The following is a 24,146-nucleotide window of genomic DNA, read 5'->3' as shown; positions in this document are numbered from 1 at the left end:
TAAATACTAGTTATTATTATTATATTGGCTCTATATGTTTTCTGTGTAAATTAATATTTCTGTGTTTCTGTTTCAGATTCTAAATTACTAGGACCTAGATACTCTAGCTATTTTATTTGCTATGTTATTCAGTGAGCTATGATATTTTGAGCCTGGAAAATCAGTAAATATTATTTTCTTTTTAAAAATGCTCTTTTTTATCTCTTAAGCAGAATATATAAAAACCTTTTTACTAGTAAAAATACTTTTATGTCATGCATTTTTTGTAGTAACTCACCTAAAGACAGTGAACAGCAATTTTATCTTATCCTAGGCCCCCATTGATTCCTGGGAAGTATTTGATGCTGAATATAAGTTAGCCCCCAAATCCCAAGCTTGTTCTTTAATAGAATTTCAATAACAGCACATGACTAATATTAATAAACCTCCTCAGATAATTATTGGGAGGCAGCAAGTGTAAGATAATCAAGTAACAAACCAATCTTGTTCTCTAGGAGCTATACAAATCAGTGATTCATTCATTCAACAAATTCAGGCTGGGCATTCACTAGGAATTGAAGATATAGAGGCAAATAAGAGAGAAGAATTTCCTGATCTAATGGTGCTTCCATTCATCTGGGAGGGGACAGACAACAACCAGTACATAATAGATGAATAAGTTGGTACCAGATATCAGTACATACTATGATGAAAATAAAACAAGAAGATGTAAAAAAGAATAACATGCAGGGTGAAGAGGGGGTTGTGCACAGCTAATGCAGATTAGATGCCCAAGAAAATCTTCACTAAAGAAGTGAATTTGGAACCAAGAATTTAATGACAAGAAAAGTCCTGCATAGATATGGGGGAAGAACATATCAGGCAGAGGGAACAGCAAGTGCCAATGATCTAAAGTAGGAACAAATTTGTACGTTCTAGGAATGGAAATAAGGTCCAGTGGGTGACAGACTGTGAGCTAAAAGGAGAACTGTAACAGAGAAAGACACAGAGAGAAGTAATGGTCATATCAAATAGGGACAAGGTAAGGAAGTGGCATTTTATTTAAAAGATAAGAGGAAGACAATGGAGGGTTTTAAGTGACATGCTCTGATTTACATATTAAAAAGAAAGAACATTCTGGCTGATGTGTGAGGAAGGGATTGTACAGCATTAAGACTGGGGATGAGAACAGTTCAGAAACTATTGTAGTCAACCTTGTGAGGCATGAGGTGACTCAGGTTAATGCAGAAGTGGAGATAAAATATATGGGCATGTTTACAATATGTTTTGGAAGTAGTGCTGATAGGTATTAGATATGCATAGATATAAAAGAAAAGACAAAGTCAAAGATAACCTTGTTTCTCTGACTAGACCATTTGAGTGGCTGAAGATTCCAATTATAGAGGTGAATAAAAATGGGAACAAGTGGGAATTTTGGAGGAGGGCATTAGTCTCTCCTCATCTATACACATACCTGTGTATGTGGTAATGTCTCCAAATTGTGTCACTATACATATATGGAAAACAAAAATATTTTGTTTTTTGTCTAAGAGGGAGTAAGTGAATGATATTTGCTACAGAATGGGAAGTTTAAGAACTGGAAGATAAGGATTCATAGCCTGTAACTTACTTTCCCTAGGGCTCAGCAATCAAGTCATTTGTTGGTTTCTCTAACTATGTCCCTTTTTCTTTCCTGGCTCACATACCTCAAAATAGTAACATTTTTGGCACTGGATTATATCCTAAATCCTGCTGAAACTCTTCTCTGGAAAAAGAGCACGTGAAAAGTAAGAACTTATTGGAAGCATCATCAGTGAGCACAATAGTGGTAAACTAAGATTAGCTCAGCACCTCCTCATTAATGGCTCTTGCCTAGTTGGATGAATGAGGTGCTACAGGGCTGTGGCAGAGAAAGCAAATCAGGCTGCTGTTATTGGTTTGACAAGAGAAAAACTGAATTTCCACCTTCCCAAATATGTATAGATGTGGATTCCATATTCCATATTTAGGCTACTACATTTCCAAAAAGTATGAGCATTAGTACCTCAGGCATCATTTGAGAAAACTAGGTTAAGGAGAAAGCCAGGAGATAGTGGAAAGAAAAGAAAATGAGTTTGCCTGTAAGAAAATCAGGTTTCCCTGGGTCACTGGTTTTCAAAGTGTGGTCCCTAGAAGAGTAGCATCAGCACTTTGTGGGAATCTGTTAGAAATGTAAATTCTAAGCTCCACCGTCATGTCTATAGGATCAGAAACTCTGGGGGTGAAGTCCAGCAATATGGGTTTTAACAAGTTGTCCAGGTAATTCTGATGCATGCTGAGTTTTGGAAACCCATGTCCTGGGTCATAGCAAAGAAGGCAGTCAGCAAGTTAATGTAGAATTAAGGTGCACATGAAAAAACATTGAGGCATACGTTGTTTGAATTATGGTTTAATCCGAAATTTAAGGTGTATCAGATTGTTAAAGATTTCTAGGCCTTAAATAATGTGTGTGTGTGTGTGTGCATGCGTGTGTGTGCACACACAAAGACTAGAAAACCAAGGACTAGAACTTTTAAACTTGAAAATCCCACTTTAGTAGCTTTAGTTGTGATTCTCCCTTAAACTAAGATTTTACTTATGACATGCTTAAATTTAAGCAAAGGTGTTTTGTGTAATGGTCTTAGTGTTTTTCATTTTCTCTAGACTATTTTCAGGTAAAAATATAAAACAATTAGAATACGTTTTCCTAACATGCCTAACGTTTTTAAAAATAAAGCAAGTATGACAATAGCTACCCCTGACTTAAAAGAATAGGTATCTTTTTTTAAGGTATATTTTATTGATTATGTTGTTACAGTCGTCCCAATTTCTTTTCCCTTTGCTCCCCTCTGCCCAGTACCCCCCTGCCCCCAGCAATCCCACCCCCCCTTTGTTCATGTCCATGGGTCATGCATATAAGTTCTTTGGCTTCACCCTTTCCTATATTATTCTTAACTTCCCCCAGTCTATTTTGTACCAACAAATTATGCTTCTTAGTCCCTGCACCATTTCCCCATTTCTATCCCTTCCCTATTCCAGCTGATAACCCTCCAAATGATCCCCATACCTATGATTCTGTTCCTGTTATGATTGTTTGCTTAGTTTGTTTTCGTTTTTATTTTTTAGATTCAGCTGTTGATAGTTGTGAGTTTGTTGTCATTAATGTTCATAGTGTTGATCTTCTCTTTCTTAAATAAGTCCCTTTAACATTTCATATAATAATGGCTTGGTGATGATGAATTCCTTTAGCTTTACCTTGGCTGGGAAGCACTTCATCTGCCCTTTCATTCTAAATGATAGCTTTGCTGGATAGAGTAATCTAGGTTGTGCAATAGGTCCTTGCTTTTCATCACATTGAATACTTCTTGCCAGTCCCTTCTTGCTTGCAAAGTTTCTTTTGATAAATCAGCTGAGAGTCTTATAGGCACCTCTTTGTAGGTAACTCTCTGCTTTTCTCTTGCTGCTTTTAAGATTCTCTCTTTATCTTGAACCTTTGGCATTTTTAATTATGATGTGCCATGGTGTGGTCCTCTTTTGGTTAGGCTAGTTTGGGACTCTCTGCTTCCTGGACTTGTATGTCTATTTCCTTTGCCAAATTTGGGAAGTTTTCAGTCATTATTTTTTTACATAACCTTTAATTTCTTGCTCTTCCTCTTCTCCTTCTGGCACCCCTATGATTCAGATGTTGGTATGTATGTTTAAGTTGTCCCAGTGGTTCCTAGGCCTCTCCTCATTTTTTTTTCAATTCTTTTCTGTACCAATTGACTGTTTTTTCTTCCTTATATCCCAAATCATTGATTTGAACCCTGGTTTCCTTCCCTTCACCATTGGTTTTGTGTGGATTTTTCTTCATTTCATTTAGCATAGCCTTCACTTCTTCCCTTATGCGTTTGCCATACTCAAGAATATCTGTCAACTCTGTGAGCATCTTTATCACCAGTGATTGAATTCTACATGTTTTAGGTTGGGTATCTCCTGGTCACTTAGTTCTCCCACTGGAACATTGATCCATTCCCTGTTTTGGGCCATACTTTTCTGTCTCTCACCTTGACAGGATCCTGTGTTTGTTTGCCTTTGTATCTTAGGTAGAGCTGTCACTCCTGTTATATTGTAAGGGGTGGAGTCTTAGGTATTCATCAGTACAGGGTGATCTGTTTCACCACTTTGTGGTGCTATGTGTGTGGGAGGGGTCTGAGAGGGAACAATGCTATTTGCTCAGCACTGGCCCCCTTTTCAGGCACTTCTCCCCCTTCTGTATGGGAATGGCACCTCTCTAGCTGTTGCCCTAGTCGTTGTCCCAGAGTGGGTGGGTCTGTGGACATTCTAGGACCATGAGGGCCTTTTAAACAAGTGGACTCTGCTGAAAGAACAGCAGTTTCTTCCACTGCCTCAACCCCCACTGGTTTGCACAGTCAGAAGCAATGAGGTTTTATTGTCCCTGGCACTGGAACCGTGAGCTGTGTGGTCTGGTCTGGTTCTGGGAGTGCTCCCCAGGTGTCCCTCTCAACTTTTTAAAATGTATTACTATGCTTTCTGCTGGCCTGCTGCTGCTGCTGCTGCTGCTGCCACCACCGCACCGCATCCTTTCTGCCTGGCTCCGCCTCTTCTACCTGTCTGGATGAGTATTTCTTCTTTATATCTTTGTTTGTTGGATTTCCTAACAGCTCAATTTTCTGGAACTTCTGGTTGTCTCTTGTTTTGAGGTGGTTGTAGTCTTAGATGAGGAGGGAGATGCAGCATGTCTTTCTAGGCCTCCATCTTGGCTGGAAGTCAAGAATAGGTATCTCTTACAGAGAAGAAATCAGTAAAAAATATTTTTTTCTCTTGGCAAAGGCAATACTAATTATTTTGTGTATTTGCACATCTACCGTCTAAAGTGACCAAATAAAAACAGTAGGCATATACTCAAGGATAACTTCTTAAAAGTGTGAAAATGTTGAAGTAAAAATAAAATAGCATGAGTGATACTAATAATATAGTGCTAATATAACATTTCTATTAATTGCTAAATGCATTATAAAGGTAGCTTTATGAGATTTAGAGAACATTACATACTGGAGTATTTATATTCTGCATTTTCACATCCAAGAAGCAGAAATCATAGTTAAATTTATAGTCATAATAATTATTCATGATACAGGAGATAAATTAATTATTAAAATCAAAAAGTAACCCAAGAAACCTGGTTTCTTTTGGTCATTATTTTTAGCAATTTTCCCCCATAACTTTCACTAGAGCTATTGACAGATAGTTTATATTTTTTCCCCAATACAAACAATTGCTAAACAATTATATTATTTCACTTACAAATGTTTATTAATCACTTCCTATATTTCTGTGATACAGAAGTGAACACAAAAACTGAAGAGCCTGTGTTCAGGGAGTTTAATTTCCAGTGTGGAAATCAAAGGTGAATAATTACATAGCTATATAATGACAGATAGTGATAAAACATATGAAAATACAAACTGGGTAAAGAATTAGAAAGTGATAGAGTATGCTATTTAGATAGATGATCAAGAAAAGCTTTGTTTTTTGAAACCAAGATGGTGGTCACCATGAAGAATGTGGTTGCAGAAGATATCATTGTTACTTTTGAAGATCAGTAAAAGATAAACAAATTTGCATGGAATACAAGAATCACAGAGCTGAAGGAAGAAATAGACATAAAAAAGAAACAACTCCAAAATTTAGAAGATGCTTGTGAGAATACGCTTGCAGATGACAACTGCTTAATGATACCTTATCAGATTGGCATTGTTTTCATTAGCCATTCTCAATAAGAAACACAAGGAATGTTAGAAGTAGCAATGAAAAATATGCAAGAAAAAATTGATGCTTTAGAATTCAGAGTGGAATAAGCTCAGCAGCTATTGGCAGATATGAAAGTTCAGTTGTATGTAAAATTTGGGAGCAGTATAAATCTTGAAGCTGATGAAAGTTATTTTATCATACTTTAAAATTTGTTTAATAATCTTGAATATTATTAAATGACCATTTTCCTTCTTTAAATCATATGGAAAGCAAAACTTTGTTTTAAATTTTTTTATTTATTTAATAGAAACTTGCCTATTTTGATTTCTTGCTTATTTATTTTATATTTTAAAATATAGTATTCATATATGTATTTTGCATAATAATTATATCAAGTTTACTGTGTTATGTAACCTGGCTGATTTAGCTCAGTGGATTGAGCGTCGGCCTGCGAGCTAAGTGTCGCTGGTTCGATCTTCCAGTCAGGGTACATCAGAGAAGGAAAACTCTGACTCCAAAAAACCTCCGCTGCCTTGCGGCATACCTCTTCAGGGGAAAGGCTAAGGGAGTAAACCCCGACAGAAAATCCGGAGCCGGAGTCCCTAAGGCGGTTTGACGTTGTAGTCAACACCGGCAACTCCTGCGGCGCACCTGAACCCAAGCTGCATTGACTCTGTCTTTCCCTTGGACCCTTCAGCTGCGAAGAGAGGGGGGGTCTGCTGCATGGGCAACAGCAGACCCTCCATATTACCCTGCCCAGGCTCTGTAGCTTCAGCGTCATCGCAAGATGTCGATTCAACATGGGAGGAGACAGATACCATGTCACTCCCGAGTCGGACTGCACAGCCATTCTCGGCGGTGCAGATAGACTCTTAAGAAGCGACACCATCGTCTCTCGAGACGGACGGCTGCCGACGACGACGACTGTGTTATGTCATCTTATTCAAATCAGTTAAGCAACCAAAAAAGGAAAAGATTTGTTTTTTGGAAAAAGACTTTGAGGGGGAAACATGTGAGTAGATACCCAAATAAATGATATATTGAGGACAAAAAGCCATATGATTATTTGGCAGATCATCTTAGGCAGAGGAAACAGAAGGCACTGAAGCAGGTTTATCCTTGGGTATTCAAATATAGCATGGAAACCAAGATGGCTAGAATGGAGTGAGTAACAGGAAAAGTGGTCAGAGCTCAGATATATAGCAAAGACCAGGTCATGCAGCGCTCTGTGGGACACAATAAAGAGTTTGTGTTCTTTGTTTAATGGAACATATACTTTGAGGTGAATAGACTGCCCTACTGCAAAGAGTTGACTACCAGAGAGTCTACATGAGTGATGCTGGTGGCTGGTGGTAGAGTAGTTAAGTCATTGGATTCAGAATATATTTTAAGGACCAAGCTAGCTGTTGTATTGGGCATGAGAAAAAGAAGTTAAGATTTTTACCCCAAGTATCAGGTAGATGAAGGAGTAATTTACTGGTACAATAGACATTAGGTGAGGAACAGGTTTGGGGTTGAGGAAAATCAAGAGTTCAGTAGCCAACACATCACGTGTCATGCCTTTTAGATATGACTGAAGTTGAGGTGCTGTACATGGTTATAGATGCTAGTACATTGAGAGAATGGTTGGTGTGGGAGGATGTAGAATCACTCTTCAGACTCTATTTTTTCAATGAGAAAAACAAACAAACAAACAAAAAAAAACACAGAAGAGTCATCAGCCAAGATTGAGGGACAGATGTGTTGAATTTTGAGAAGAAAGGAGACTATATGAAACAGTAGCATTAGAGATGGAGAACAATAAATTTGACTAGAGAAATGTTCAGGTTTGCAGGGACACAATAAAGGCCTACTTGAGGCTTGTGTTCATAAAATTTAAATGAGACTGGTTGCCTGTTTGTGCTTATTTCCAGCCACATTCAGCTACTCAGTTATAGGAACTGATATGTGGAGAACTGCATTCAATCAGGGTTGAGGTTTTACCAATAAAATGGATAGAGTGCCCCAGCTCTAAGTGCCTGGTAAAGAAGGTAATGCTATTTACTGAAATAAAGGATACAGAAAGCACAGATGTGGTCAAGGATGTAGAAGGGACAGAAAAAGGCCATTGATTTTGGGCATGTTGAATTTGAGTCATCTATACAACACATAGGAAGGGGTTCCTAGAAGTAGTTAGACAGCAAAGAGTCTCTCTAGGCGCTGGCCCAATGCTTTGAGTGCAGAGCAGCAGGAGCAGACCAACTCTTGTTGGGGTCATTTCTGCTTTGAAGTTGTTTACGGTCAGAGATAGATCATAATTAGTTATAGAGCCCAGTAAACCTTCAAGGATTCTCCATGGCCAAAGTTTTACCTTCTAAAACTTTATCCAAGAATCACTTAGATTAAAACAAAGTTAATTTCACTATACTTTTTTCTTTATTTTTTAATTGTTTTTCTATTACAGTTGTCCCATTTTTCCCCGCCACCCAGTCAACTCCTTCTCCCACAGTCATTCCCCACCCCATTGTCCATGTCCATGGGTTATTTATACTAGTTCCTTTACTAGACCTTTCCCCTATTTATCCCCCTTCTCTCCTCCATCCCTTGATGACTGTTTTTCTGTTCCTTGTTCAATTTTGTACATTTGTTCATGTTGTTCATTAGTCTCCTGTTTCAGGTGATATCATATGGTATTTTGCTATCATTGCCTGGCTTATTTTGCAAAACATAATTCTTTCTGGTTCCATACATGTTGTTGCAAATGGCAGGAGTTCCTTCTTTCTTTCTGCTGCATAGTATTCCATTGTGTAAATGTACTACAGTTTTTTGATCCACTCATTTACAGATGGGCACTTAGGCTGTTTCCAGCACTTGGCTATTGTAAACAGGGCTGCTATGAACATAGTGGTGCATAGGTTCTTTTAAATTAGGGTTTCAAATTCTTTGGGTATGATCCTAGCAGTGGAATCGCTGGTTCAAAAGGCAGTTCCATTTTTAGTTTCTTGAGGTAATTCCATACTGTTTTCAATAGTGGTTACACCAGTCTGCTTTCCCACCAACAGTGCAGTAGGGTTCCCATTTCTCCACATCCTTGCCAGCACTTGTTGTTTGTTGATTTGTTGATGATGGCCATTCTGACAGGTGTAAAGTGGTATCTCATTGTGGTTTTTATTTGCATCTCTCTGATGGCTAGTGATGTTGAGCATTCTTTCATATGTCTATGGACTCTCTGTGTATCCTCCTTGGAGAAGTGTTTGTTCGGGTCCTTTGCCTGATTTTTAATTGGGCTGTCTTCTTGGTGTTGAGATGTGTAAGTTCTTTATATATTTTGGAGATCAATCCCTTCTCTGAGGTATCATTGGCAAATATGTTTTCCCATATGGTTGGTTCCCTTTTCATCTTGCTAATGTTTTCTTTAGCTGAGCAGAAAATCTTTAGTTTGATGCAGCTCCATTTGTTTATTCTTTCCTTTATTTCCCTTGCCTTAAGAGAGGTATCGGTGAAAATATTGCTACATGGGATATCTGAAATTTTCTGCCTATGTTTTCCTATAGGACTCTTATGGTGTCATGGCTTACATTTAAGTCTTTGATCCATCTTGAGTTTATTCTGATGTGTGGTGTAGGTTGGGGGTCTAGTTTCATTTTTTTGCACATCCCTGTCCAGTTTTCCCAGTACCATTTGTTGAAGAGGCTCTTCTTACTCCATTTTATGTTCCTTTCACCTTTGTCTAATATTACTTGACCATATAAACATGGGTTTATTTATGGTCTCTCTATTCTGTTTTGTTGATCTGTATGTCTGTTCTTATGCCAGTATCAGACTGTCTTGATCACAGTGGCTCTGTAGTACAGTTTGATGTGAGGTATTGTGATTCCTCCTACTGTATTCTTCTTCCTCAAAATTGCTGTGGCTATTTGGGGTCATTTTTTGGTTCCATATAAGTTTTTACAGTATTTGTTCTGGGTCTGTGAAATATGTCACTGGTATTTTAATAGGGATTGCATTGAATCTATAAATTGCTTTAGGTAGTATGGACATTTTAATGATGTTGATCCTTCCCATCCATGATATGGTATTTGCTTCCATTTATTTGTACCTTCCTTAATTTCTTTCTTCAATGTTATGTAGTTTTCTGAGTACAGGTCTTGTATCTCTTTGGTTAAGTTTATTCCTAGGTACTTTATTTTTCTTGTTGCTATAGTAAATATGATTTTTTTAAGTTTCTATCTCTGACATTTTCTTGTTGGTGTACAGAAATGCCTTCAATTTCTTAATATTGACTTTGTACCCTGCTATTTTGCCAAATTCACTTACTATGTCAAGTAGTTTATTAGTGGAGTCTATAGGGTTTTTTATGTACACTATCATGTCATCTGTAAATAATGAAAGTTTTACTTCTTCTTTCCCAGTTTGGATGCCTTTTATTTATTTTTCTTGTCTGATTGCTATGGCTAGAACTTCTGACACTATGTTGAATAGGAGTGGAGAAAATGGGCATCCTTGTCTTATTTCTGATCTCAGGGGGAATGCGTTCAGTTTTTGTCCATTCAGTATGATGTTGGACTCAGGTTTCTCAGATATAGCCTTTATTATTTTGAGGTATGCTCCCTGTATTACCATTTGCTGAATGTTTTCATTATAAATGGGTGTTGTACTTTATCAAATGCTTTTTCAGCATCTATTGATATGACCATGTAATTTTTGTCATTCATTTTGTTTATGTGGTGTATTACATTTATTGATTTGAGAATATTAAAACATCCTTGCATCTGTGGAAAGAATCCCACTTGATTGTGGTTTATGATCTTCTTAATGTGTTTATGGAGCCTGTTTGCCAATATTTTGTCAAGGATTTTAGCATCTATGTTCATCAGTGATATGGGCCTGTAGTTTCCTCTTTGTTGTGTCTTGCCCAGGTGTTGGAGCTAGGTTAACACTGGTTTTATAGAAAAAGTTTGGGAGTTTTCCCTCTTCTTGGATGTTTTGGAATAGTTTGCGAAGGGTAGGCATTAGTTCTTCCCTAAATGTTTTGTCAAATTCCCTGTGAAGCCATCTGGTCCAGGGCTTTTGTGTGCCGGGAGTTTTTTGATTACTGTTTCAATTTCACTCTTTGTTATTGGTCTGTTTAGGCTTTCTACTTCTTCTTGATTTTGTTTTAGAAGATTATATGTTTCTAAAAATTTGTCCATTTTATCTAGGTTGCCAAGTCTTTTGCCATACAGTTGTTTGTAGTAATTTCTTACAATCCTCTGTATTTCTGTGATATCTGTCATGATTTCTTCTCTTTCATTTCTGATTTTGTTTATTTGGGTCCTCTCTCTTTTTTTCTTGATAATCCTGACTAAAGTCTTGTCACTTTTGTTTATCTTTTCAAAGAACCAGTTCTTAAACTTGATCTTTTGAATTGTTTGCTTAGTCTCTATGTCATTTAATTCTGCTCTGATCTTGATGATTTCCTTCCTTCTACTCACCCTGGGCTTTATTTGTTGTTGTTATAGTTCTTGTAGCTGTAGGGTTGGGTTTTTTTAATTTGAGATTCTTCTATCCTTTTCAGATAGTCCTGTATTGTTATAAACTTTCCTCTCAGAACTGCTTTTGCTGTGTCTCATAGGTTTGGGGATGTTGTGTGTTCATTATCATTAGTTTCTAGAAATTCTTGATTTCTTCCTTGATGTCTTTGTTAACCCATTCATTATTTAATATTGTATTATTCATTATGCATGAGTTTGAATGTCTGAGTTTTTTCCTTCAGGTTGATTTCTAGTTTAAAGGCATTGTGGTCTGAGAAGATGGTGATATAATTTCAATTTTCTTGAATTTGTTGAGGCTTGATTTGTTTCCTACCATGTGATCTATCTTTGAAAATGTCCCATGTGCATTTGAAAAGAATGTATATTTTGATCCTTTGGGGTGAAAAGTTTTATATATATCAATTAAGTCCATTTGGTCTAATGTGTTGTTCATTGCTTCAATATCCTTGGTGTTTCTTTGCTTCGAAGATCTATTGTTGATAATGAGGTGTTAAAGTCTCCTACTATGAGTGTGTGGCTGTTGATATAGTTTTTGTAGTCTTCTAGTATTTTCCTTATATTTTTGGGTGCTCCTATGTTGGGTGCAAATATGTTTACCAGGGTTATATCTTCTTGGTAGATTGTTCCCTTAAGTATTATGAAATGCCCTATCTTTGTCTCTTTTTATGCCCTTTGCTGTGTAATCTGTTTTGTCTGATATAACTATTGCTACCCCAGCTTTTTTTCATGTCCATTTGCTTGAAATACTTTTTTCCATCCCTTAACTTTCAGTCTGTGTAAATCTTTTGTTTTGAGATGTGTCTCTTGTAGAGTGCATATATGTGGATCATGCTTTCTAATCCACTCCGCTACCCTATGTCTTTTGATTGGAACATTTAATCCATTTATATTAAGGTTATTATTGACAGGTATTTATTCATTTCCCTTTGTACCTGTGCTCCTCTCCCTCTTTTTCTTCTTTTCTTAAAGCATTCCCTTTAGCATCTCTTGCAATGCTGGTTTGGAGGAGATGTATTCTTTTAGTTTTCCTTTGTCTGGGAAACTCCTTGTTTCACCTTCCATTTTGAAAGAGAGCCTAATTGGGTAGGATAGTCTTGGTGTAGGCCTTTGTTTTTCATTGCTTGAAATATTTTTGCCATTTCTGTCTCACTTGTACTGTTTCTGTAGAGAAATCAGCTGATAGCCTTATCGGAGTTCCCTTGTATATTATTTGCTGATTTTCTCTTGCTGCTTTTATGATTCTTTTTCTTTGTCTTTGAATGTTCCCATTTTGATTATGATGTGCCTTGGAGTGGGCCTTTTTGGGTTCATCTTCATTGGGACCCTCTGTGCTTTCTGGACTTGCATGACTTTTTCTCTCATCAAGTTAGGAAAATTTTCTGTCATTACGTTTTCAATCAGATTTTCTATCCCATGCTCCTCTTCCTCTCCTTGTATCCCTATGATATGAATATTATTTTGTCTCTAGTTGTCCTGTAGTTCTCTTAAACCCTCTTCATTCTTTTCAGTGTTTTTTCATTTTGTTGTATTGTCTCAGAATTTTTTTCTACATTGTCCTCTAACTCACTTATCTGATCCTCTCTTTCATTTAGCCTGCTTTGATTGATTCTACTGTGTTTTTCAGTTCAGAAATTGTATTCTTCATTTCTTCCTGGTTCTTATTAATAGTTTCTATGTCCTTTATTATGCTGGTGTAGTTCTCTGTAAGTTCCTTGTAGCTTCCTGGAGTTCTTTGTAATTCCCCTGGAGTTCATTGTAGTTTTCTCTCAGTATGTCAAGTTCATTGAGCTTCCTTATAACCATTCTTTTGAATTCCATGTCTGATAGTTTGCTTACCTCTCTTTCATCTAGCACTCTCTCTGGGGATTCCTCTTTTCCTTTCATTGGGAAGTGGTTTCTGTGTCTTCCTGTGTTGGATTCTTATTGTTTGTTTTTGTTCCTTAGATTTGTCTGCTTTGATTTCTCACCTTCATGGTATGAGATTCTGTATAGGAGAGCTGGGGGCTTCAGTGGTGCAATCTCTTTGATCTCCTGAGCCTGATGCTCTTGGGATGCCCTTTATACCATTTGTTTAAGATGTCTTGTTGTATTTCAGTTACTCTTTGGTGGAATCTTCCCTCTGGCTAGTTGATTAAGAGTCACTCTGTCCCCCTTGTCTTGAGTTCTTTTATGGAAATTCTGAAACATAAACACACAACCCAGACAAGAAACCCTCACCCTCAAAAATATCCCCCACCCACAATCACACTATCAGCAGCAAATGAGCCAGTATTAATATAGATGTAAAGAGGTTAAGACTATTGTACTATATGAAAAAGAGATAAGAATTGTTTTAACTGAAACAAAGATGTTTTTGAGAGGGAAGATGGTAAAATAATAGTAGTAGTAATTAGGGTAAAGGCTATGCGAGATAGTAATATTTACATTGTATGTTGAAAAAGGGAGGGAAGAATGCAGAATAAAGTTAGAGAGTGAAAGTGTAAAGTATTAGATTTATATAGCAGTTATATGCTATATGTTCAGTGTGAGAGGGAAGATAAATAAAACAGACAAACAAAAAAAATTAAATAAGAAGAATAGGAGGAAGAGAAGGTAGGAAACAGATTAATGAAAGAGTTTTTCCCCAGTACAACCTTAGGGTGCTGTCTTCTTTTTCTGGATCTGCCCATGGTCAAAATTCAATGGGTTTCAAATCTTTTCTGGCTGTCTGGCTGTGAGATGATCTAGCTGGATTCTGAGGCTGCTATTCTCTCATTCATGGGCCTGTCACAGCTCTCTGCTGTGAACTTCACTTAGTTGAGTCCCACCCCCCAGGTCCTGTGGCACCTTCCAACCCTTCTCAGGCTTGTCTAGCAACACTGTTCTGCTGATGAGCCAGTGTGCATGCCCACAGTCCCTGCCCAGCCTCGGGTCCTGTCTCTGCTCCTCTTCCAAAAAAGTCTCTGTATTACCTCCAGCTGCAACACTGTCCTGCATCCCTGGCTGGCAGGGCCTTGTTGTGTGCCTGTGTGTACCTCTTGCCTGCCTGAGGTCCCTACCAAGTTTGTATGGACCTCTCTCCACAGCTCAGTTCTGCTTTTTTGTTTGGTGAAGCCTTGGTGCAAGTGCCCCGGACACAGGGTTGCCAGCCCAGGGAGTCCCCACCTAGACTCAGTTCATACAGTTTCCTGTAGTCAGGCTGTTCACTGTCTTCCCATGCCTCCAGCTATTTCAACCAAACCTTCTGGCTGACTCCCTCTGGGACTTTGCTGGTCAGAGTGCCTATGGCGGGGGGAAGTTTCCAAGTGGATCCCGGCTAATGAGCCGGTCAGCAGCTTCCCCTTTCAGGTGTGGTGTGGCAGAGGCACCAGGCTGGGAAGCCCCATGACTCTGCTTGGAGAGCGCGGGCTGAGCTTTCTTCCCTCTTTCAAGCTGCTCCCACACTCCCGTCCCTGTTCATGCTATCTGAAATCTGCACTCGCTCACTCCACTCCATGTTTCTACTGCAAGTCCTTCCGCAATGGGAGCAAGCAGACAACACTGCTACCTACTCCACCGCCATATTCTGGAGCTCCTCGCTATATTTTCTTTATTGGCATTCAATTCAATCTAATCTCCAAAATGCATATTTTCCATATGCAAATCTAATCCTACTCCTTTCCTGCTTAAAATCTTTAAATAGATCCCGATTTCGAAGAGAAATTAAAACTCCTCCTTATTCTCTCCTTAGTATTATGATGATGATTTTTCAATGTGGACATTAAATCTTTGAGTGAACATTTCCTAGCCCTTCAGGGCCATATCTCAGTAAGTAGAAATTATTGTAATCAACTTTTTACTTATCTACATTACCCTCTACTAAGCAACTTGACAGACTGGCATTGCTTACTGTTTTAGAACAAGATGGTTCTGTGGAACAGAACTGAAGGCCTACTATGTGCCAAGCAGGTTAAAAGGAGTTGAAACTACAATGGTTAAGCAACTGAGGTACAAACTCCAAATCGCTTTGTTTTAATTATGTATTGTATCCTCAAGAAATTAAAATGCTAAACTTAGTTTCTAGGCAAGCTCCTGACCAGTTTTCCTGGGTTGACCTTAGAATTCTCTTTTAAAAAAATGGAGTGCAAAAGGAGTAACTAAATGGTAGTTCCATAACAAAGGAGAGATTTCACAGGACGACCAAAACTTTACCTGCAATTCCAAAATCAAAAATATCTAAAACTGAAAGCTTTTCAATAGTTTGGTGCTCACACTTAGTTGGTGGAAAAATATGTCTGTACCTGATGTAAATTCATGCTCTTTATTTTATCTCACTTATTGTGAATATTTATGTGTTTTACTGCATAAATGTTAATACGTTTGAAAACAACCAATTTTCCCAGTCTCTGCTGGAGGTATTAAATATAATGTATATGTCTCTCTGTGTGTTTATGTGGATAGTATTACATTTATATCACTAAAAGAACCTGAATTCTTCTCAAACTCTCAAAAAAATTAAAGAGAACACTTCCACACTTATTCTATACCAAAGCCTGACAAAGACACTATGAGAAAACTACAGACTACTTCAGGCCAAGACTGAGGCCTAGACAGACAAGCTGCATCTGCCTTCAAAATGAAGAAGAAATACAACTACCTCAAAACTAGAGACAACCAGAAGTTTCCAGAAAATCAAGGTAATGGAAGCCCAACAAAAAGAGATGTAAAAAAGAAATACTCATCCAGACAGGTAGCAGGGGTAAAGTCAGGGTGGAAAGAACGTGGTGTAGTGGTGGCAGCAGTGGCAGAAGAAGTGGCAGAGGCCGGCCAGCAGAAAGAGCAGTCAAACATTTAAAAAAGTCAAGAAAGACACCCGGGGAGCACTCCCAGCACCAGACGAGACTGCACAACTCACAATTCCATCGCTGGGTACAATAAAGCCTTGTTGCTTCTGACTGTGCAAACCAGTGGAGGTTGGGGCACAGGCAGAAACTGTCAGTCTCTCAGCAGAATCCACTTTTTAAAAGGGTCCCCATGGTCCTAGAATGTCCGCAGACCCACCCACTCTGGGAACAACAGCCAGGGAAACAACTAGGGAGGCACCAGGCCCATACAGAAGTGGGAGAGGTTCCTGGAAAAGAGACTAGTGCTGAGCAAGAGGCACTGTTCCTTCTCAGACCCTTCCCCCCCACATGATGCCACAACATGGTGAAACGAGTCACCCTGTACTGATGAATACCTAAGGCTCTGCCCCTTACAACATAACAAGTGCAACAGCTCTACCGAAGACACAGAGATAAACAAACACAGGGCCTGTCAAGATGAGGAGACAGAGAAGTATGGCCCCAAAAATGGAACAGATCAAGATTACAGTCAGAGAACTAAGTGATGAGGAGATAGCCAACCTAACAGATACAGAGTTCAAAACACTGGTGGTAAAGATACTCACAAATTTGACAGATTTGCTTAAGTATGGCAAACATATAAGGGAAGAAGTCAAGCCTATGCTAAATGAAATGAAGAAAAATCCATACAATACCAATGATGAAGAGAAGGAAACGAGGATTCAAATCAATGATTTGGAATATAAGGAAGAAAAACACAATTAACCAGTACAGGAGAAGGAAACAAGAATTGAAAAAAATGAGGAGAGGCTTAGGAACCTCTGGGACAACTTTAAACATGTCAACATACGAATCATAGGGCTGCAAGAGGTAGAAGAAGAGCAAGAAATCAAAAGGTTATGTGAGAAAATAATGAAGAAAAATTCCCATATTTGGCAAAGGAAATAGACATACAAGTCCAGAAAGCACAGAGAGTCCCAAACAAGCTAGACCCAAAGTGGACCACACCAAGACACACCATAATAAAAATGCCAAAGTTTCAAGATAAAGAGAGAATCTTAAAAGCATCAAGAGAAAAGCAGAGAGTTAACTACAAAGGGATGCCTATAAAACTATCAGCTGTTAGAGGAGCTTGAGACCTTCACCCATTGTCCTTTACAAGATTACAAAGGGTCTTAATATCTGAGAGGGAGGGATAGTTATTTTTTACGAACCATGGGTATGGACTTGGGGGGGATGCTGGGGGAGGGAGATACTGGGTGGAGGGGAGTAAAGGGGAAAAAATTGGAACTACTGTAACAGCATAATCAATAAAATATATTAAAAAAAAAAACAAAACTATCAGCTGTTTTATCAAAAAACAAACAAACAACTTTGCAGGCACGAAGGGACTGGCAAGAAGTATTCAATGTGATGAAAAGCAAGGACCTACAACCAAGATTACTCTATCCAGCAAAGCTGTCATTTAGAATGGAAGGGCAGATAAAGTGCTCCCCAGACAAGGTAAAGGTAGAGGAGTTCGTTATCACCAAGCCATTTTTATATGAAATGTTAAAGGAACTTATTTAAGAAAGAGAAGATCAACATTATAAGCATTAAAATGACAACAAACCAACAACTATCAACAACTGAATCTAAAAAATAAAAACAAAAACAAACTAAGCAAACAATCATAACAGGAACAGAATCATAGGTATGGGAATCATTTGGAGGGCTATCAGCTTGTAGGGGTAAGGGGGAGAAATGGGGAAATGGTGCAGGGACTAAGAAGCATAATTTTTTGGTGCAAAATAGACTGGGGGAAGTTAAGAATAATATAGGAAAGGGTGAAGCCAAAGAACTTGTATGCATGACCCATGAACATGAACTAAGTGAGGTGGGATTTCTGGAGGGAAGGGGAGTACTCGGAAGAGGGGAGCAAAGGGAAAAGAAATTGGGACTACTGTAACAATATAATCAATAAAATATACTTAAAAAAAGAAAAAAATAGATAATTACGGACTCATAATCCTGATGAATATTCAATGGTACATTAAAAGGATTACACACCATGACTAAGTGGGATTTATTTCTGGAATGCAAAGATATTTTAACCTACAAAGATTAATCAATGTAATAAACCATATTAACAAAAGGGGGAAAACACATAATCATTTCAACTGATGCAGAAAGAACATTTCACAAAATTAACATTTCATAATCAAAAACATCAACAAACTGGGAATAAAAGAAACAACGTCAGTATAATAAAAGCTATATATGAAAAGCTCACACCTATCATCATGCTCAATCTTTCATTTTTGTGAAAGACTGATTTTCCTTTAAGATTAGTAACAAGGCCAGGCTGCTCACTCTCACAACTTCTGCACAACAAAGTACTACAAGTCGTAGCCCAAGCAACTAGGAAAGAAAAAGAAATAAAAAGCTGCTAAACTGGAAAGGAGAAGTAAAATGATCTCTCTTCACTGATGACAATCTTATATGTAGAAAACCCTAATACTCCACAAAAACCATTAGAATTAACAAACAAAATTAGCAAAATTGCAAAGAATAAAGTCAATATATAAAAACACCAGTTGCATTTCTACACACTAACAATGAACAATCATAAAAAGAAATTAAGAAAACAATTACATTTATAATAACATCAGAAAGAATAAAGTACTTAGGAATAAACTTAGCCAAAGAAGTGAAAGATATATGCACATTGAAAACTATACAACATTGCTGAAAGAAATTAAAGAAGACAAAAATAAATGAAAAGACAGCATGTGTTCATAAAGTGAAATGTTTAATATTGCTAAAATGTCAGTAATTCCAAAACTGATTACAGATTTAATGCAAACCCTTATAAAAAGTCCAGTGGCATTATTTTTTTCAGAAGTAGAAACATACATTACAAAATTTATATGGAGTTTGAGGAGACCCTGAATAGCCAAAACGATCTTGAGAAGTTGTATATCTCATACATCCTGATACCAAAACATTTTACAAACCTACAGTCATCAAAACCATATGGTAGTGACACAAAGACAAACATGGAATAGAATAGAGCTAAGAAATAAACCCTTTCAAATATGGACAAATGATCTTCAACAGGAGCGCCAATACCATTTAATGGGGGGAAAAAACAGTCTTTTTAACAAATTGTGCTGGGAAAATTGTATATCCATGTACAAAAGAATGAGTCTTTTAACTTATATTATATATAAAAGTTAACTCAAAATGGATTAAAGACCTAAATGTAAGATCTGTAACTAAAAACTCCTATAAAAAAACATGGAGAAGAGCTTTATTGCATTGTATTTGGTAATGATTTGTTGTATATGACAGGCAAAAAGAAAAAAGTAAAATTAGATCAATTGGACTACATCAAAATTAAAAACTCTGCCCATCAAAAGACTATCAACAGAGAAAAAAAGCAAACCATGGAATGGGAGTAAATATCTACAAATTATATCATCATCATCATCATCATCATCGGCAGCCGTCCATCTCGAGAGACGATGGCGTAGCTTCTTGAGAGTCTATCTGCACCGCCGAGAATGGCTGTGCAGTCCGACTCCGGAGTGACAATCCCTGCCGCACTTGTTACAGGTGAAGGCAGACGGCTGTTGTTGCTGCTGTTGACGCTGCTTCCACCTCGATCTTTTCTGGACCGCTTCCTCGTTGCGCGCAGCCTCTGCACGTGACGTACCTTGCCTGACCGCGAGCCCCCAGGCTAGGCGGTCCTCTGCTTGAACTTCCCATGTGTTGAGATTGATGGAGCATTGTGTCATGTCCTTTTTGCAGATGTCTTTGAACCGCAGTTTTGGGCGCCCTGTCATCCTCTGGCCTTCTGCTAGCTCGCCGTAGAGGAGGTCTTTGGGAATACGGCCTGCATCCATTCTTTTGACATGGCCGAGCCACCTGAGGCGTCTCTTACTAAGAACTGCATGCAAACTGCTCATGTTGGCTCGCTTCAGCACCTCGGTGTTGGGGACCTTATCCTGCCAGGCGACATGCAGGACGCGTCGCAGGCACCTCATGTGGAAGCTGTTGAGTTTCCTTTTGTGCCTTGCGTAGGTGGTCCACGTCTCGCTGCCATAGAGGAGAGTGCTGAGTACGCAGGCTTGGTAGATGCGCAGTCTGGTTTTCTCAGTGAGGCTGGAATTGTTCCACGCTCGCCGGTTCAGTTTGGCCATAACTGTGGCTGCCCTGGTGATTCTCCGGTTGACCTCCAAGTCGACTGACAGAGAGCTCGAGATGGTGGACCCGAGGTAAGTGAAGTCGTTGACAACCTCCAGGGTGTATCCGTCGATGGTGATGCATGGGGGAGTCCCCGTGCCTTGAGCCATAACGTTCGTCTTCGTCAGGCTGATGGCTAGTCCGAACTCCTTGCATGCGTGGGAAAGGCAAGTGACTAGCTGCTGGAGTCCCTCTTCGGAGTGTGATGTCAAGGCTGCGTCGTCGGCGAAGAGCATCTCACGGATGAGCACCTCTTTGACTTTGGTCTTGGCTCGTAGATGGGCCAGGTTGTAGAGCTTGCCATCGGATCTGGTGTGAATGAAGACACCCTCGCTGCAGTCCTTAAAGGCGTATTGGAGGAGCATGGAGAATAAGATTCCGAACAGCGTAGGCGCGAGGACGCAGCCCTGCTTTACTCCGCTGCTGACTGGGAAGGCCTCAGAGGTTGCGCCATTGTAGGACACCGTGCTGTGCATGTTGTCGTGAAAGGACATGACCACAGCAAGCAGATGTGGTGGACAGCCAATCTTCCATAGCAAGCTGAAGAGTCCGCTTCGACTGACCAGATCAAACGCCTTCGTGAGGTCGATAAAGGCGAGGTAGAGTGGTTTATGCTGCTCGTGACACTTCTCCTGCAGCTGGCGTAGGGAGAAGATCATGTCCACTGTTGATCGGCCAGCTCTGAAGCCACACTGGGACTCTGGGTAGACGCGGGAAGCAAGGGTCTGCAGGCGGGCAAGAGCGACCCGAGCGAATACTTTGTCGACGATGCTGAGGAGAGAGATGCCCCGGTAGTTGTTGCAGTCGCTGCGGTCTCCTTTGTTCTTGTACATGGTGATAATGTTGGCGTCTCTCATATCCTGGGGGATGTAACCCTCCTTCCAGCAGAGACAGAGTAGATGGTGGAGCGGCTATAGCAGGACTGGTTTCCCGCTCTTTAGGATTTCTGGAGGGATTCCGTCGCTTCCTGGTGCTTTCCCGCAAGCGAGGCGGTCAATGGCTTTGCCGAGCTCTGCCGCAGTAGGTGGGGTGTCTAGCTCCTCCATGACTGGTAGGTCTGGGATGGCGTTAAGAGCAGTGTCTGTTACGGTGTTCCTCGTCGCGTACAGTTCGAGGTAGTGCTCGGTCCACCGCCGCATTTGCTGTTCCTGGTCAGTGATGACCTCACCTGTCTTGGACTTAAGGGGGGTGATCTTGGAGGGGATTGGGCCTGTTGCCTTCTTGATACCCTCATACATTCCTCGTGCGTTGCCTATATCGGCGGCTTCCTGGATGCTTCTGCACAGGTTTAGCCAATAGGTGTTGGCACAGTGGCGGGCGGTCTTCTGGACTTTGTTCCTGGCAGCCCGTAGAGCTTGAAGTGTACTGGGAGTGGGCGTGGCCTTGTAAGCCAGTAGGGCCTTCCTCTTAGCCTCATTCACGGGTTCCATTTCTTCCCAGTGAGCCTCGTACCAGTCAGCGTTCTTCCGCTCTTTCTTCCCGTAAGCAATAATGGCGGAGTTGTATATGGCGTCGCGGAGACGTGGCCAATTGGATTCGATAATGTCATCTGCCGCCATTCCCTCGCCGAGTGCATCTTCCATCCTGTTGATGAATTGCTGGGTCTTAACTGGGTTGCTGGCACAACTGGTGTTGATGCGTGGGCGACCCTTCATCTTGGAGTGGTGCAACCTCTTCGGCATTATGCGCACCTTGCTTACCACGAGGGCATGGTCCGTGTCGCAGTCTGCACTGTGGTAGCTGCGGGTGAGGAGGGTGCTGCCAATATCCGTTCTTCTGGTGATGACGAGGTCAAGCTGGTGCCAGTGGCGGGAGCGGGGGTGCCTCCATGACACCTGGTGGATCTCTTTGCACTTGAAGAATGTGTTTGTCACGCACAGGCCGTGGTGACACAAAAGCTCAAGCAGTCGCTGACCATTCTCATTGATCTTTCCTCTCCCAAAGTTTCCGAGGCAGGTGGGCCAGGCCATGTGGTCGGCTCCTACTCTTGCGTTGAAGTCTCCAAGGAGATAAAGAGCGTTACTTCTGGGGATCTTGGATAACGCTTCGTCCAGTGCATGGTAGAACTGTTCTTTCTCTTCAGTGGTGGCGCAGAGGGTTGGGGCATACGCGCTAAGAATGCTGACTGGGCCGAAAGTTGTTGACAATCGGAGGGTAAGTAATCTCTCTGTGCCTCCTGTGGGTGGCTCTATGGAGTTAACAAGCGTGTTCTTCACAGCGAACCCAACACCGTGCTGTCTTGGTTGGTCCGGAGACTTCCCTTGCCAGTAGAAGGTGTAGTTGGTTTCTCTGATAGTTCCGTTATCGGCCAACCGGGTCTCCTGTAGAGCCGCAATGTCGATGTTTAGTCGTGCCAGTTCCCTGTCGATGACGGCGGTTTTCCTGGCACCATTGATCCACGGAAGGTCTGCAGTAAGTCCGGGACACATGGTCCTGATGTTCCAGCTAGCGAGGCGAAGAGCTGGAGGCTTCTTTCTTGTTGTTTGCTTGGAATTGCCTGGTGCGAGTGTTTTGTGGCCCACTTTTCAAGAGACGCCTCTCTGATCCCCACGCACCCAGTGGGGCAGGCGAGCCATGGCGAGATGGCACCTAATTGGATGGGGGCTGCCCAGCTTGAGGCGGGCGGTAGCTGTCCAGTGAGGTGCGATGACCTCTCCCACCGTCAGAGGAGACCCCTGGCGCTCGTTTCCTTCGCCAATCGGATGAGCTTATAACCGGTAACTGTCTCCTCCCGTGTTAAGTCGACATCTTGCGATGATGCTGGAGTGTCCTCTCCAGTGAAGCTACAAAGCCTGGGCAGGGTAATATGGAGGGCCAGCTGTTGCCCATGCAGCAGACCCCCCCTCTCTTCGCAGCTGAAGGATCCAAGGGGAAAGACAGAGTCAATACAGCTTGGCTTCAGGTGCAAATTATATATTTATATGATAAGTGGTTAATATTCAGAATACATAAAGAACCCCTATACTCAACAACAAAAACACAAACAACCTTACTAAAAATGGAGAAAAGACTTAATAACCATTTCCTTAAAGAAGACACATAAGTGGCCAACAAGCACATAAAGAGATCCTCAACATCACTAATAATTAGGGAAATGCAAATCAAAACTATAATGATATACTTCCATCTCAGATCCATTAGGAGGTTACCATAAACAAATCCAAGCAAATGGAAAATAACAAGTGTTAGTATGAGTATGGAGAAATCGGAACCCTTGTATATTGTTGGTAGGGATATATAATGGTGTAGTTCTGTGAAAACCAATCTGATAGTTCCTCAAAAGTTAAAATTAGAATTACCATATGACCCAGCAATTCCACTTTAAAGTATAAATCCAAATGGAATTGAAAGCAGAATAGCAAAGAGATATTTGTACACCCATGTTCATAGCAGCATTATTCACAATGGCCAAAAGTTGTAAGCAATACAAGTGTCCGTCAACAGATACTGTAATATGAATGAACTCTGAGGACATTATGCCAAGCGAAAGAAGTCAGTCACAACAAGACAAATACTGTATCATTCCACACTTAAATAAGGTAGTTAGAGTAATCAGATTCATAGAGATTGAAACTATAATGGTGGCTTCTAGGGACAGGAAAGAGGGGAGAATTTTAGGGTGGTTTTATGGATATGGAATTTCAGTTTTGCAAGATGAAAATCAATCTGGAGGTTGGTTATACAACAATGTAAATGTAGTTAACACTAATGAACTATACACTTAAAAATGGTTATGAGGGCAATTTTATATTATGTATAAGCCTCAAATTCTGAAACACACTTGTTCCCAATGGTTTTGAAAAAGGTATTGGTGGTCCTGTAGTAATGAACCATCAACTCTAAGCCAAGTAAG

The 24,146-nt window shown here is 40.2% G+C and overlaps 1 pseudogene; it reads left to right on the top strand.

Annotated features, from left to right (window-relative positions):
• The first annotated feature begins 5,543 nt into the window (after positions 1-5,543).
• On the top strand, positions 5,544-5,926 carry LOC150003189 (prefoldin subunit 4 pseudogene; annotated as a pseudogene).
• Positions 5,927-24,146: the final 18,220 nt, after the last annotated feature.

The sequence above is a fragment of the Furipterus horrens genome, unplaced genomic scaffold (genome assembly GCF_987537825.1).
Source record: "Furipterus horrens unplaced genomic scaffold, mFurHor1.1.pri manual_scaffold_8, whole genome shotgun sequence".
Taxonomy (NCBI): domain Eukaryota; kingdom Metazoa; phylum Chordata; class Mammalia; order Chiroptera; family Furipteridae; genus Furipterus; species Furipterus horrens.
The sequence above is the reverse complement of the archived record's forward strand: the minus strand, read 5'-3'. Positions and strand labels throughout refer to the sequence as shown.